The sequence below is a fragment of the Mugil cephalus genome, chromosome 2 (assembly GCF_022458985.1).
Source record: "Mugil cephalus isolate CIBA_MC_2020 chromosome 2, CIBA_Mcephalus_1.1, whole genome shotgun sequence".
Lineage (NCBI taxonomy): Eukaryota > Metazoa > Chordata > Actinopteri > Mugiliformes > Mugilidae > Mugil > Mugil cephalus.
This window is the reverse complement of record NC_061771.1, coordinates 32943138-32957710: the sequence shown is the minus strand read 5'-3', so window position 1 is coordinate 32957710 and position 14573 is coordinate 32943138. Positions and strand designations below refer to the sequence as shown.

The window sequence follows — 14573 nt, the reverse complement described above, 5'->3', positions numbered from 1 at the left end:
TAAGGCTCAGTGAGGAGCATGAGGTGGAAGAACAAGACACTTTAAGAACAAAAAATAGAAGAATAGAAATGAAATAAATGTATGAACTGTCCAGACTGTCAATGGAGGGAGGAAACATGACTGTATGAGTAAAGTGACTAAAGTCCAAATATAATCAGGAACTACAGGAATTATATATATAAGATGTTATTGCAGAGGTAGTATGAAAAAATAAAATAATATACTGATAACACCTGGAAGATTATTTAGTTTTTAGTCCATGACAGGGAACATTATTTTTTTTATTTATTAATTGGTAGAAATCTTCAGGAGCTCAACACAAATACAAGACAAGGACACAAAACCATGACACTTCTGGGACAAATAAAGTCTAAAGTCTAAAGTCTACCTGACAGGTGAATAGTTTCTTGGTTTCAGTTTAGTTTCATTTTCTCCAGGATCGTGTCGCAGACATTCTTGTTTCCGTGTCAAACTCCATGTGAAGGTAATGAAGCAGTTTTACATATTTTCTTGGTTAACATCAGCTGTCAGCGGCTCAGCTCCGACAGAAGAAACAAAAATGTGCAGCTCCATAAATTCACTTTAATCTGAGTTAGAGCTGAAAGGGTAGAGTCTGGAGGAGGCCTGCTAGGAAACTGGTCAGAGCCACACCATGACAGAGACATTTGGCCCCTGGAATTTAGTTTAGTTGATGAGGAATGGTGCAGTCCTGTTAGACTCATCAAATGTGGACTTGAGCAGCATGTGTGTGTGAGTGTGGATGTATGAAACTGTCTCTATGGATGTTTTATGTTAAAGTGTGTATGGGGGCAGTATGTGGGCGTGAAAGAGTGATCAACGTTGTTAACAATTATATGTTTATCTTATCTAGCTCAAAGGTTGGCTCTGGAATGACAATGATTGATTTATGTTTATGAAAGGAAGAACATCAAATATATGATGTATAGCAATTAGATGTTGCTGAAAAAAGGCTTAAGGACAGCTCATTTAAACATCTGCAGCTTCAGGAACAAAACACAGGATATCGCAGAAGTGATTTTAGAGCAGGATTTCCACATGATGGCAGTCTCACAAACACATCTTGATCCATCAATAAACAACGCTCTACTAAATATCAGTGGATACAATATTTATAGGTTAGACAGGATTATAAATGTAGGAGGAGTCGCAATGTATGTTCAGAGTCACGTCCCAGTGAAGGTGCTGGATCACTGCTACAGTTCTGGAGGATGTGCTGGAAACCAGAGAGGGAGGAGAGCTGCCCAAGACCCTGACTGAGATGTACATCCACTTCCTGGTGGTTCAGGCCAAAGTCAAGAAGGTCAAGTATGATGGAGGAGCTGAGACAGATCCACACTGGAGTCCAGAGAGCAGGAAGATGATTGAGTCTCTGGGAAAACTGGCTTTTGATCAGCTGCAGAAAGGAAACCTGATATTCTATGAATCAGACCTGAAAGAGTGTGGCATCGATATCAGAGCAGCCTCAGTGTACTCAGGAGTGTTCACACAGATCTTTAAAGAGGAGAGAGGCCTGTACCAGGACAAGGTGTTCTGCTTCGTCCATCTGAGCGTTCAGGAGTTTCTGGCTGCAGTCTACATGATCCACTGTTACACCAACAGGAAGACAGAGGAGCTGCAGGAACTCCTGGGGGAAAACTACAATAACTCACCTCTGGATAGATTATAGTACAGTGCACAGAGTCATGATTAAATCCCCGTAGAGTAAAAATGTAGTCCAGCCAGAGACTCTTAGGAGGTCTGCTGGGTCAGAGAAAGACCAGTCCATAAATCATCCAGAACCATCAACAACCTCAAGAAGATCAACACTAATAAAAATCTCTCCTGACAGAAGCATCAACATCTTCCACTGTCTGATGGAGATAAACGACCCCTCAGTTCATCAGGAGATCCAAGAGTTCCTGAAGTCAAAGAACAGATCAAAGAAGAAACTCTCTGAGATCCACTGCTCAGCTCTCGCCAACATACTGCAGATGTCAGAGGAGGTTCTGGATGAGTTGGACCTGAATCAGTACAACACATCAAAGGAGGGGCGACGGAGACTGATCCCAGCTGTGAGTAACTGCAGAAAGTTTCGGTGAGTCCTGATCACAAACTGAATCAATCAGTGGAGATTAGTACTGTAGTTCTTCAGAGGTTCTCATTCTTCTTCAGTGTTCCACTTGTTCTCTGCAAACATTAGTCAGTTGTATTTAGTCCCAAATGTTCTCCAGCTGTTTAAAGCTGTTCTTCTAGTTATTGACTCTTTTCTTTCTGTTTCTCTGTCTTATTATTCTCTCCATCAGTTTGTTAGTGTAGCTGAAGCAGCCTCTGAGGCCTCAGGTTACAATGATGAGAGGATATTGAAGGGAGTTTCTAGTGTACAGAATAATCCTGGAGTCAGTGAAGTGGCTCCACATCAACATCTATCTAAAGCCTGTTAAGATCAATATGAGCCACTGTAAACTACTGATCATCCCACACAAACACTGACCCATCAATGGAGCATTTTATTGACTGAGTTCAATGTTTCATTTTAAGGAGAGAAGTCGAGCCACATGGTCTTGATTTTACGTCTTTCTTTATATTTGCTTCCTGTCTTGTTGCTGTAGAGAAGAATTGAAGCAGCAGAAAGGAAGTGACCCCCACAAGGAGTACATAGGATTATGAATGGTCAGGAAACGGAAGGGAGAAGTGACGGATCAGGAAGTGAGCTAGATGGAAGGTGGCGAGGATTTTGAAGGGGATTCAGGACGGAATACTATGAGAAAGAAGGAAAATAGACAAAAGTGCAAAAGGAATAATTATAACAAGAGCTCAAATTAGGAAAGAACAGAGAACGAGCAAGGGACACCGACTTTGTGCCATGAAGATAGTTTCAAAGAGATTGTAAAATTGCAGCAAGAGGGGAAACCGTTTGGTTGAGGTCGGTTGCCTTGCTTTTGTTGTAAAATCCACCATTGCCCTCCTGTGTGAGCTGGGCATTCACAGGAAAGAACAGAGGGTCGCAGTAAACAACATGTTCCTGACAGTGTAGCCAGCAAATGAGTGGCTTGGCTAAGGAGGAAACACGCTAGCTGGGGAGCATTCTAAAGGTAAGGCTAGCTGAGTAGTTTCAGTAGTTGGTAGTTGTAGTCGGGCTAAGCTAATCTCTTGGCTGAAAGTAAAAAGGATGCGTGGTGGCTGCATTGAGGAGGGTGACTCCAAAGACGCTGGAGCTCACTGTTAAGCTTTTGAGGAAACACAAAACATTGGTGAAGGGAAGTGCCCACTTGAAAACCCCAATGACGTGTAGCATACTGCCTACTGCTGTTGGCTAGGCTAGTTAGCTGGTGTCTTTTAGTGATTTACTTCCATTCTTAGACAGAGGGGGGAAGTGTTGGTTGAAGTGTAGTTGCATGTCCCATCATTTCTTACCTGCTGCTTTTGGTCAGGCTAGTTAGCTGGTGTCTTCTTGTTGGTTGCTAGTTGGTAGCTGACTGCTAACCTGCTGGTCGGTTTTTCAGTTGGACTAGGCTTCTAAATGTGTGTTTTGCCTCGGATCATGGTACAAGGGATCGTAAAATCTTATCCTGTGTATGAATGAATTACATTACCGTCTAACTTAAACTACTAACATATAACTTTGTTTCAACCTCTAAACTAAAGTTATGTCTGGATCCATTCTGTAATATAACATTCATATTTTAATATAACTGAACACAGCTCAACACTTTATATCAAACCAGACCACACTGATCAGATCCAGATGTCCTCATGATGGATGAGATCCACTGACAGACTGTGGACAGTCTGGAAGCCTCAATGTAACTCAGTCTTGTCTCGATTCATCTTAACAAAGGTCTGAAAGAGATGATGAAATGATTGTTTCCTGTCAAACTCAGAGAAGATGAGCTCAACCACTGATGTGGAGACAAAATGTCCAACAGGATGTGTCCAACTGTCCACTTATCAACATATCACCTTCATAGAAATGTCTTCCTCCATTATAACACATTTTATTTATTTGTCTCATGACAGACTTTTTAGCTGCGAACTTTCAGAGAGTTACTGTGAAGTTGTGGCCTCAGCTCTGAAGTCCAACCCCTCCCATCTGAAACATCTGGACCTGAGTCACATCTACAGCCTGGAGGATTCAGGAGTGAAGCATCTGTCTGCTGGACTGAAGAGTCCAAACTGTAAACTGGAGACTCTGAGGTCAGTTTTCACTTCTTTTCTTCTCAGGCTTCTGAAGAATTGAGATCCAGTTTAGATGAGTTCTCTTGTCAGGACTGTCAGATAGAAAAGGAGCTCAAAGAGTTGAAATGAAGGAGCATCATGTTCCTGAACATCAGCAGGTATCTCCTCAGTCATTGGTGGTGGGTCTGATCACAAACCACATCAAGTCCAGTGTTCACATGTGTTGATGTTACTACCTTTCTTTGTCTAGGGGGAAAAGAGGACGCAACACGATACATTTTACCGGAAATAAAAAGTATTTTCTTGCGGTATTTATACAAACTTAAGATTTTGCCCGAGAAAATACAAAAAGTAAAAGAAAAGAAGATTCCAACGGAACACAATTGTTTGACACAACAAAATGAGGGAAAATGTTAACAACGACAAAGAATAAAGGAATCTTGAGTCCCGTAAAACAACAACAACAAACTAACACAAAAGACCTTGTCCATACACCATCTTGATAACAATTGTAATGCCAACATGGAAACAGAAATAAACAAACTAAAGTGACAAATGGCACAGCGCGTGTCAACCCATTAACAGAGTTCTTGGTGCCACTAATCATTCTTTCTGTCCATACTGTCTGTGGACAAATACCCTTATAGTCTGACTCCAATCAGACCAGATGGAGGACAACATCTATAGTGTTGTTGTGTTGTGTTGACCTTCAACTCATCTTGTTCTTCAGCACATCCGTCAGTATCAGTTTGTGTTTCCACAGTGTTTCCTGCTGAGCTGCAGTGGAGGGACAGGAACTCAAAGAGGAACTTTGATTAGTGTCAGTCAGACTGCTGAAGCTTCATATTAGTGTCAGCTCAACAGTGGAGTTGTATTAGGAAGAGACCACTTCACAGTCAGTGTGGAAAGCAGGAATCTGAACACCTCTGGAATCAGTCCATATGACATGTGACTGTTGTTGGAAGACACACTTGAACATGTCAACTTGTCCTTTAACATTTGAATAACACAATTAGCAGTAGCTCAGGAGGTAGAGCGGCCGTCCAATAACCGAAACGTTGGCGAAAGTCAGTCTGTTGTGTCCTTGGGCAAGACACGTAACCCACCAGGCATGGGCTCCCTGGTGTGATGTTGGTGGTGGTCGGAGGCTGTCGGCCTTTAGCCTGCCCTAGGGCAACTGTTACCATCACCAGGTGTGTGAGCGAATGAATAAAGCATACAAGATATGTGCATGAAGAAGCTAACTAGGCCCAGTTATATTACCAAGACACATGAAGAAGTTAAGATGCTAGTTGGTGTGCTGATTTGAAAAATCCAATTGTTGTTATCCTTGTTGAATCAACTACAGCTTTCCTGGCTGTGTAGTTTCGTTGTCCTTGGTTCTTTACAAGTTGAATTGTTGTTCTGGTTTGCTTTGTGGCTCTGTTGCTTATTAACTCAACTAGCAGAGTTTGTCGTTGTAGTTGGTTTCCTCCCTAAATCCTTTGGCAGGTACTCACGTTGCTACCAAGGCCACTCCATTGGAGGCCTCTGCTTTGTGCAGGCCTCATGGGAGTGGGAGAGCTGTAGCAGTCGCTCCCAGTGAGGAGGCAGCTCCTTCTTGGGGTGCGAAGAGAAGAGTAAGTGTGTAAGACAGAAGAGAGAGAGGGCATCTCTCCCTTTTATTGGCTCGATGACCTCAGAGGTCTTGACCATACAGTGACCAATGGGGGGCAAGAGTGGAGGTATAACACCTAGGTGTAAAAAGGTGAGGGCTGCTGAGAGGTTGACTTCAACGGCCTTCTTTGTCTGGGGATCAAAAGTGTCATGCGGCCTTGTCCTCCATTTTTAATGGTCTGAGTCCCAACATCAATCATTTCATCTTTTATTCTTTATTCAGGTTGAGTTGGTGCAGTTTGTCAGGGATCAGCTGTGATTCTCTCGGACCAGCTCTGAAGTCCAACCCCTCCCATCTGAAGCATCTGGACCTGAGTAACAACAACCTGAAGGATTCAGGAGTGAAGCAGCTGTGTGGTTTTCTGGAGAGTCCAGACTGTAGACTGGAGACTCTGGAGTGAGTTCACTGTCTGTTACTGTTGTAGATCTGATATTTTTAATCACCAACTGAATCAAATTTATTTTCATGAATAGCTTTAATTTTCCTCAAGGTGAAGACAAATAAAAACTAATTTAAATAACTGTATATTGTTAACTGATGCTTGTAATATGTTACTTAGTTACTTAGTAACTCATTAATGTAATCTGACTACTTTTCTCCAGTAACAGCAATCTAACGTGTTACTATTTCCAAACCAGTAATCCGATTAAGTAATTTATCCAAGATACTGTGCATTACTATTTTTTCTTTCTTGTTGTGTGTCGGGGAGTGATGTCACACATGAGACAAGTCACGTTTTCAGCATGAGAACAACTCAGGTGTAACACCACAGACACACAATGTAAACAGATGGCTACATTGGAACCCAGGTTCTCTGAGTGGAGAGACTCCACCTTACATCCCACGAGGGGCAGCTGACGTGGATTACTCTTTAAGACACACCGCCTGTGGTGGCCCGGATTAATCACAACCGTGGCTATATAGTCTGTATGCATGCATGGCCTCTCCGGTTAACCTTGACTGGAACATGTTCCGGAGCGCCCATGTGGTGGGGACATAGTCTCTCCAGGCAGAGAACCTGGGTTACAATGTAACCATCCGTTCTCTATTGTGTTGAGAGTATCTCTCCACCTTACATATTCCATATGTATGGAGACCAAGCAGACAGACTGCTCTTTGCAGGAGCCTAACATGGCAGTTGAGTTTGCATGTGAGGTCACCGCCACCAGCGTGATACCCCATGTGCTCAAGTGCAACAATTACAACCCTGTACAGTGATATGACATTGCATCCACCATTAGCCAAGGTGCAAGATGCTACCAAGGCTGCTCTGACCCTGCCAGACGCTTAGGCCATGAAAAAGTGAATTGTCAACTGGCCAGCCCAGTTGCCGGGCCAGTTGAACTGAAAAAGACATCATTCTGCAACAGGGCGCAGGAGGCATGGAGCCTAGTGCCATATCCTACTGACTAGAGGCCAACACATGCTCCGTGGCTGTGGTTCCAGCTGCTATATTTATGCAGAAGGACCTAATAAAGGTGAATGGGGTCAACCAAGAGGCCGCCATACAAATCTCTGACAGATAGGCACCTCGCCACAAAGCCCAAGAAGTAGTGAGGACTCGTGTGGAGTGTGCCCGCGCCCCTGCTGGGGCCGGCCTGCCTGCCCTTTCATAGGACTCCTGGACTGCACTCACAACCACAATGCGAAAGCTTCAACTTCAAGACCGGCTGCCCAAGGCAGTTGGGTCTCTAACAGACAAAGAGCTGGTCTGCCACTCTGTGGGCCAGTGTCCTTCGGATATAAATCCTTAGGGCCCTGACAAGGTACAACAGTGGCTGGCCAATCCGCCCTGCCTCACCAACCTGGGTAGAGTTGAGGGGATGCAATTCCATGGACTGACTGGCAGGGGAGTTGGTCCAGACCTTTGGGTGGAATGCAGGGTTTGAGCGCAACACCAACACAGCATCATCCGGCAAGAACCGGCAGTAATCCTCATGGACCGAAAGGGCATGGAGTTCTCCCATTGTTTTGACTGACACAATTGCCAATAAGAATGCCACCTTGAGAGAAAGCCATTCCAGCTCCACTGTTTCCAGGGGTTCAAATGGCTCATGATTGAATGCTGACAGCACCACCTCCAAATCCCTTGGGGGGACAGCTGGCCCCCTCTGATAAGGAGTCACCCTATGTGCCCCTTTGAGGAACTGCACAATCAGGTCACAGCAGCCTTTTGCCAGTTTGTAAGGCCCCACACGGGCTGCCTTTATGGCTGCCACCATTCCCCTAAGGTGTGAACCCTCCAGTAGTTCCTGTAGGGGGGAGAGCTCCGAGGGATGTCCATGTAGGAGGGTAGCATAAGTAAACAGGCCCAGTCTTCCCCCTGCAGCCGTGACTGTGACAGCCAGAGATGGCTCCTCACCATCCAGAGGGAGGCCATGGCCCTGCCAGTGGATTGCCACTGCCCCCTGCATTCTGGTGAGCATAGCATCCATCATCTTGGTATTCCTGCTTGAGCAACTTGGCTTCCCCAGGACCGATTTAGTGGGGGATACCAAGGCCCCTAGAGCCTGATCCAGGTGGTGGGCCACAACCAATTCTCTCCGGACTATGCACACAAGTCTGTCACCTACATAGGCCTGAGCAGCGATGGGCTTCCGCTAGTTTTTCAAACTGCCTGAGTACCAGCTACTCAGTACTTAAAAGGGGCAAGGCGTCCTCCGATGAGGTCGGATTTCATGGGAGACGATGTTTATGCTGCCAATCAGTAGCTATGCAGCAAATACACCACGCTATTGTGAAAAAAACCTTAGCATCCAGAGAGGAGTCCGTAGACTAGCTCTCTTTCCCACCAGGTGAGCGGACAATGCTGACATCGATTCACACACACGCAATTAAAAAACAAACAACAAATAAACAAGTACACATGTCTGACTGCTTGCTGTGGAAATCAAGGAATTGGAGAGGCCACACATGCATAGGGGATATATAGCCACCAGTGTAATTAATGTGCGGCCACCACAGGTGGTGTGTCTTAAAGAGTAATCCACATCAGCTACGCACGTGGAGGTAAGTCCCCATACATATGGAATATGTAAGGTGGAGAGACAGTCTCAACATGATAGAGAACAACAATGGAGGGAGGAGAGAGATGAACATTTCTGAGCTGGAGATACAGACACTATTTAGAGTTTGTGTCAGATGGCTGTGGAGTAGTGGTTAGAAGAGCAGCTTGTAGGCTGAAGGGTCATAGTTTCACCTCCACAATTTATTTATTTATTTATTTTGGGATTACTTTTTCAAGGTAACTGTGGCAAGACTGATAATAATGAGCTTCATTTTTGGTCAACACACATTGATGAGGACACGTTTAAAACCTCAACACATCTGACTGACCATCAATCATTTCATCTTTTATTCTTTATTCAGGTTGATTACCTGCAGTTTGTCAGAGATCAGCTGTTATTCTCTGAGACCAGCTCTGAAGTCCAACCCTTCTCATCTGATACATCTGGACCTGACTAACAACAACCTGAAGGATTCAGGAGTGAAGCAGCTGTGTGGTTTTCTGGGGAGTCCAGACTGTAGACTGGAGACTCTGAGGTCAGACTCCATGTTTTCTTTGTGTGCTGAGATGAATATGATGGTAAAGTTGTGGTGACTGTTGTGGCTAAAGTGCAGACATCAGGCTGATATTCTACTGATCCACACAGAGAATCTTCATGGTGAAATCTGTTTTCATCTTCTGTGCTTTATTTTCCTGCTGAGGAAACGTGGAGCTGATCAATCAGCTGATTAATTGTTGAAGCCATTGATCAGTAGCAAACATCTGCTGCTTCTAGTTTCTGATGATTTTCTTCTTTTCTCGGATTTCTCTCATTTTAAACTCAGTCTCTTTGGACTGAAGACGTCACCTGGTCCTCTGAAAACTGTCTCAGTTTATTTGATGTGGATTTGGTTTGACAACTAATTGGAGGAATGAAAAGATCAGTGATGAATAATAAATGTTTAGTCCTCAGTGTTCAGTCTGAACAGATGATGAAACTCTCAGTGATTCCAGGAACCTTTTCTCTAATCTCACACTTTTATTCTTTATTCAGGTTGTGGAGCTGCAGTTTGTCAGAGATCAGCTGTGATTCTCTAGTCTCAGCTCTGAAGTCCAACCCCTCCCATCTGAAACATCTGGACCTGAGTGACAACAACCTGAAGGATTCAGGAGTGAAGAAACTGTGTGGTTTTCTGGAGAGTCCAGACTGTAGACTGGAGACTCTGGAGTGAGTTCACTGTCTGTTACTTTTGTAGGTCTGATATGTTAAATCACCAACTGAATCTAATTTATTTTCATTCATAACTTTATTGTTCCTCAAGGGGAAGACAAATAAAAAGTCATTTAAAAAGGGTATGATGTTGAGATTCATTCCAGGTCAACACACATTGACGAGGACACGTTTAAAACCTCAACACATCTGACTGATCAATCATTTCATCTTTTATTCTTTATTTAGGTTGAGGAGATGCAGTTTGTCAGAGATCAGTTGTGATTCTCTGGTCTCAGCTCTGAAGTCCAACCCCTCCCATCTGAAACATCTGGACCTGAGTCACAACAACCTGGAGGATTCAGATGTGAAGCAGCTTCTTGATCTTGTGAAGAGCCCAGACTATAAACTGGAGACTCTGTGGTGAGTAGAGGGTTCCAGTCAGTCCATGCTGCTTTCATCAGTATCGTCCTAAACACAGTTAGTATCAAAGATCCAGTGTTTCCTGTAAACATGTAGCTTCTCAGTGAAGCTGTGAGAGGAGAATGGAGACAGGCTTCAGGATTCGACAGAAAGACAGAGAGAGAGACAACAGTCAGCCAATCAGATGAGCCAGAAGCTTGTTGTGATCATGTGTTTGAGTTGATGTGAAGACGACTGTTGTTGTTGTGTTGATATGTCCAGGAAATAAAGCTGGATTCCAGCTGACAGCCTTCCAAGATGTATAGAGACAGTGGTGGTCATTCATCAACAACTGATCACAGCTCTGAGATCAGTCTGACTGAAGCCTGCACATCACAGAAGCAGCGTTACATTTAGTAACCATAAGTTTCTTAGTCAGCTGATCTTTGTTTCCATGGAGCAGCAGTAAATCCATCACTAAAGTGTTGGTGCAGTAATGAAGCGTTCAGGACTCTCAGCAGTTTCTTAGTGAAATCTGCAGAGGAAACAGACTTAATGCTAAAAGTCTCTGCAGGTCTGTGTGTGTTCACTCCAACACTTTAACATGAAGCTGAAAGGAAGCTGGCTGAGCTCCACAGCTGCTCCACTGCTGCTCTGAACAGGACTCAAGTCCCCGCTGCTCTTTCTACTGGATGTGATGATGAAGGGAGTCTCTGGAAACACTCCTTCACCTCCTCTCTTCTTTCTCCTCCTCTCTACAGGCCTTGGGAGATATCTTCGTCTGTTCAGAGTAGCTCTACCTCCACAAAGAAGTCATCTTCATTTAGTTGCTCTATCTGCTGACAGAGGATGAGCTGTGTCCTGATGATCCAGAGGTTGAAGCAGACTCTGACTGGACCATGTTACTGGGAGGTGGAGAGGAGAGCTTCATCCACATGGTCTCCATTTAAGACCATCAACAGAGCTGCACTTCAACTCTTCACAGAGCTCCAACAAATCAAGTCCAGTCCCTCATCAATGATTCAGACATGTCACCCAGTCAGCATCAGTAGTCCGTCCCGATGTTGTCTACATGTTTGCTCCTTGTCTGATGTCTCCAATATAATGACCAAGTTAATCATCATGAATCAACACTGGTCCAGGACACTCTTTTCGGTGAAGTAGTCTCCTCCATGGTGAACACTGGTCTAGGTCTCTCTCATCCAGGAAGTAATCTCCTCCATGGAGTGAACTTGTTCATTTTCATGACCTATTGAAATAGTTCTGGCAGTTTTCAAAGATCTGGCACTTTAACCTGCAAATAAGTTGATGCTTGTCAACCAGGTCACCATCACAGTCGAGTCAGCCAGAACCAAAGTCAGGATTTTCACCAGCCTCCCTTTCACCAAACAGTTTAGACTGGTATATCTGGTTAGTCACTTTAAAACTAGACCCTGGTTCAAAAACCTCTCAGTGGCTTTACATTTCTACAGTCTGCATTTCCATCTTTCATTATGTTACGTCTGAGTTTCCATTTGCTATGCTGCTGTCCACTTGATCAGATTGTCAACAGCTTTAGAGTTTATTGGTTGTGATCTGGAATCACTCTGAACATTACACTAAAATCCACAGAGTGTCTTTAACAAGTGAATAGTTGTCAAATATTGTACATACCAAGGGACCTTAACTCATCACATTAGTTCATCTACTGTGAATTTATGACCAGATATGTTCAAAAATGGCATCAAATCCTCACATTGGAGAAACATGACAAATATTTGGATGTTTTTCATTTAACAGACTAAAAATAATAATAGTGTCAACATGTCAACAGATGGATGAATACTGTAATTACTGCCGCTCCACTCAGTCCTGACCTCAACCCTGACATATAAAAAAACCCCAATCACATCAACGTCAAACCTGCAGCGCCCCCAGCTGTTGGGACACAGGAATCACAATCAGTAAAAACTTGATTTTAAGTGTTGCTTTTGTTTAGTTATTCATATCAAGTATTTCTCAAACCCAGAGATATTTTTCTTACAACCAGGAAAAACATTTAAAGGTTTTTAAAAACACTTTAAACAACTGTTTCATACTGAATATATCAATAAATGATACTGAAATAATGGTCCGGTCTCTGGTCTGGTCTCTGGTCTGGTCAAGCATTGTGGATTTTTTGGAGATTTATTCAAAGTCATATTTATTATAAAGTCATATATATTTATTTAGCTCTATCATTCTGAGAAATAGTCTCAGGTAGGGAGCAAAAAGCTGAAAACCAAAAACCAAAATAAAATCATTAGTTGACTCACCTGCAACTTTAGACTGGGAACAGTTTGTGGCCGATGGCCCAAACATATGCAAAGAGGAAGATGAATATCTGCACAATTTCTATCAATTTCAACTTATAAATGTATACATAGAAAAGCTATGATGAATTAAACAGTGGAAGTGAGGTGAATATTGACTTCAGATGAATGCATTGGCAGCAGCATGTACTGGAAGCACAATCTGATGTGTGCTGTTGGACCATTTTAGCTCCACCTCTATAATTTCCATTAAAACAAGCTGGGATTAATGACACGGGGGTAATGAGTTGAATACTGGCTTTATAGTATTAGTATTGTATTAAAACGTCAAACATGCAGCTATGATACAGGAGACTTGGACACAGAAAAATTACAGTTTTACAACACAAACTTCTTATTGGGTCTCATAGCATAGAGAGCTAGCACATAGCATTATCGCTAGCACAAAAACATAAATGGTCGAGCTGAAACACCTCAGACAACAAAACAACACAGTAGCAAGTGAGAGAGGAGACACAGCACCTGACAACAAACAGGTGATGACAACACTGCAGCTGAACAAAACATTACACAAATTCCATTAGAATAATAATAATAATAATAATAACAATTCTTCATGTATATATGTTTTGTACCTTGATGTCTCCAGTATAATGACCAAGTTAATCATCATGAATGTGTTCACTCTGAGATTCTGAGCTGTAGTCTAAACTGTAATCATGTTGTGTTACTGTAGAAAGAAGCTAAACTAAAGCTCCTAATAACCAACCACATCATCACTGTGTACAGCTCTACATCTAATAAAGCTCAGCTCATCTTCTACATTTCATCTTCTACATACACCAGCTGGAACATCACTCTACGTCCACACATGGAAGTAGAGTGATGTTCCAGCTGGTGCTTTATTAAATACCAGATACAGTGTGTATCCATGAGACAGGACACCAGGTCTAATTAAATCTGGAGGGTTCATATCAAAGCAGGTGAAGTTGTGATCTACACTGAGTCCAGTAGAGGTCGCTGCTGCTTCAGTCTTCACTCCAACCAGAGACACTGGAACCTCCTCTATGGGTGAATCCTTCTGTAATGATGATGGATGGATTCAGCTTCATTTGAGCCACTAGATCACATGTTCCTCAAGCATTAACTTTTATTTATTCATGTAATTTTTTTTTTAAATATCTATGAAATAATCGTAAACTGTTTGTTTGTTTTACAGGACGACAAAGATCAAAAAAAAAATAAATGTTTGACCTGCAGTTTATCACCAAGAATCAGAGCAGATGTTGTTTTTCTCCAGATGAAACCAAGAGCTGCTTCAGTTCTGCAGCACAAACAGCTTTTTATAGACGTCCTGTACTGAACCAGATCAACTAAAGGATTGTTTGTAGATTTAATCAGGTTACATGGAGGAGTTTTGATCCTATTCTCTGTGGACCTCTAATTCTTTGTCTTTTCTCAGCTGAATTTTTGTCTTTTTGATGGAAGCTACTGCTAACATTCACAGGTAGACCAGTAGTTTACTGTCAACCAGTCAAAAAAAGAGAAGTGAAGTGTTTTAATTCTAATCAGATGATTATTGAGACAATCATTTCAGGCCTTAAACCCCAGAGAAGAGAAACTGTTTTTTTTTTATCTCTCTCTACCTCATCACTGAATCTTCTGACCTAAAATAAAAATAGTTTTCTTCTTTGAATTCGTTCAGTTTCTACTGAATTTACCAGCAGTTAAATCTAGACTAGATTTATTGCTACTGATCACCAACATTTATTGTATAATAATCATTGTGATGGACGTTAACACCTGATAAATGATGAAGAGCAGCTGAATTAAAAAACACTCTGGTTCTTT

The 14573-nt window shown here is 42.7% G+C and overlaps 1 long non-coding RNA gene across 1 annotated transcript; it reads left to right on the top strand.

Moving 5' to 3' along the window:
- Positions 1-10391: 10391 nt before the first annotated feature.
- Positions 10392-12539, top strand: LOC125003603. Its single transcript, XR_007112250.1, has 2 exons — positions 10392-10452; positions 11193-12539. It is a non-coding gene; the product is annotated as an uncharacterized LOC125003603 (long non-coding RNA).
- The last annotated feature ends 2034 nt before the right edge of the window (positions 12540-14573 follow it).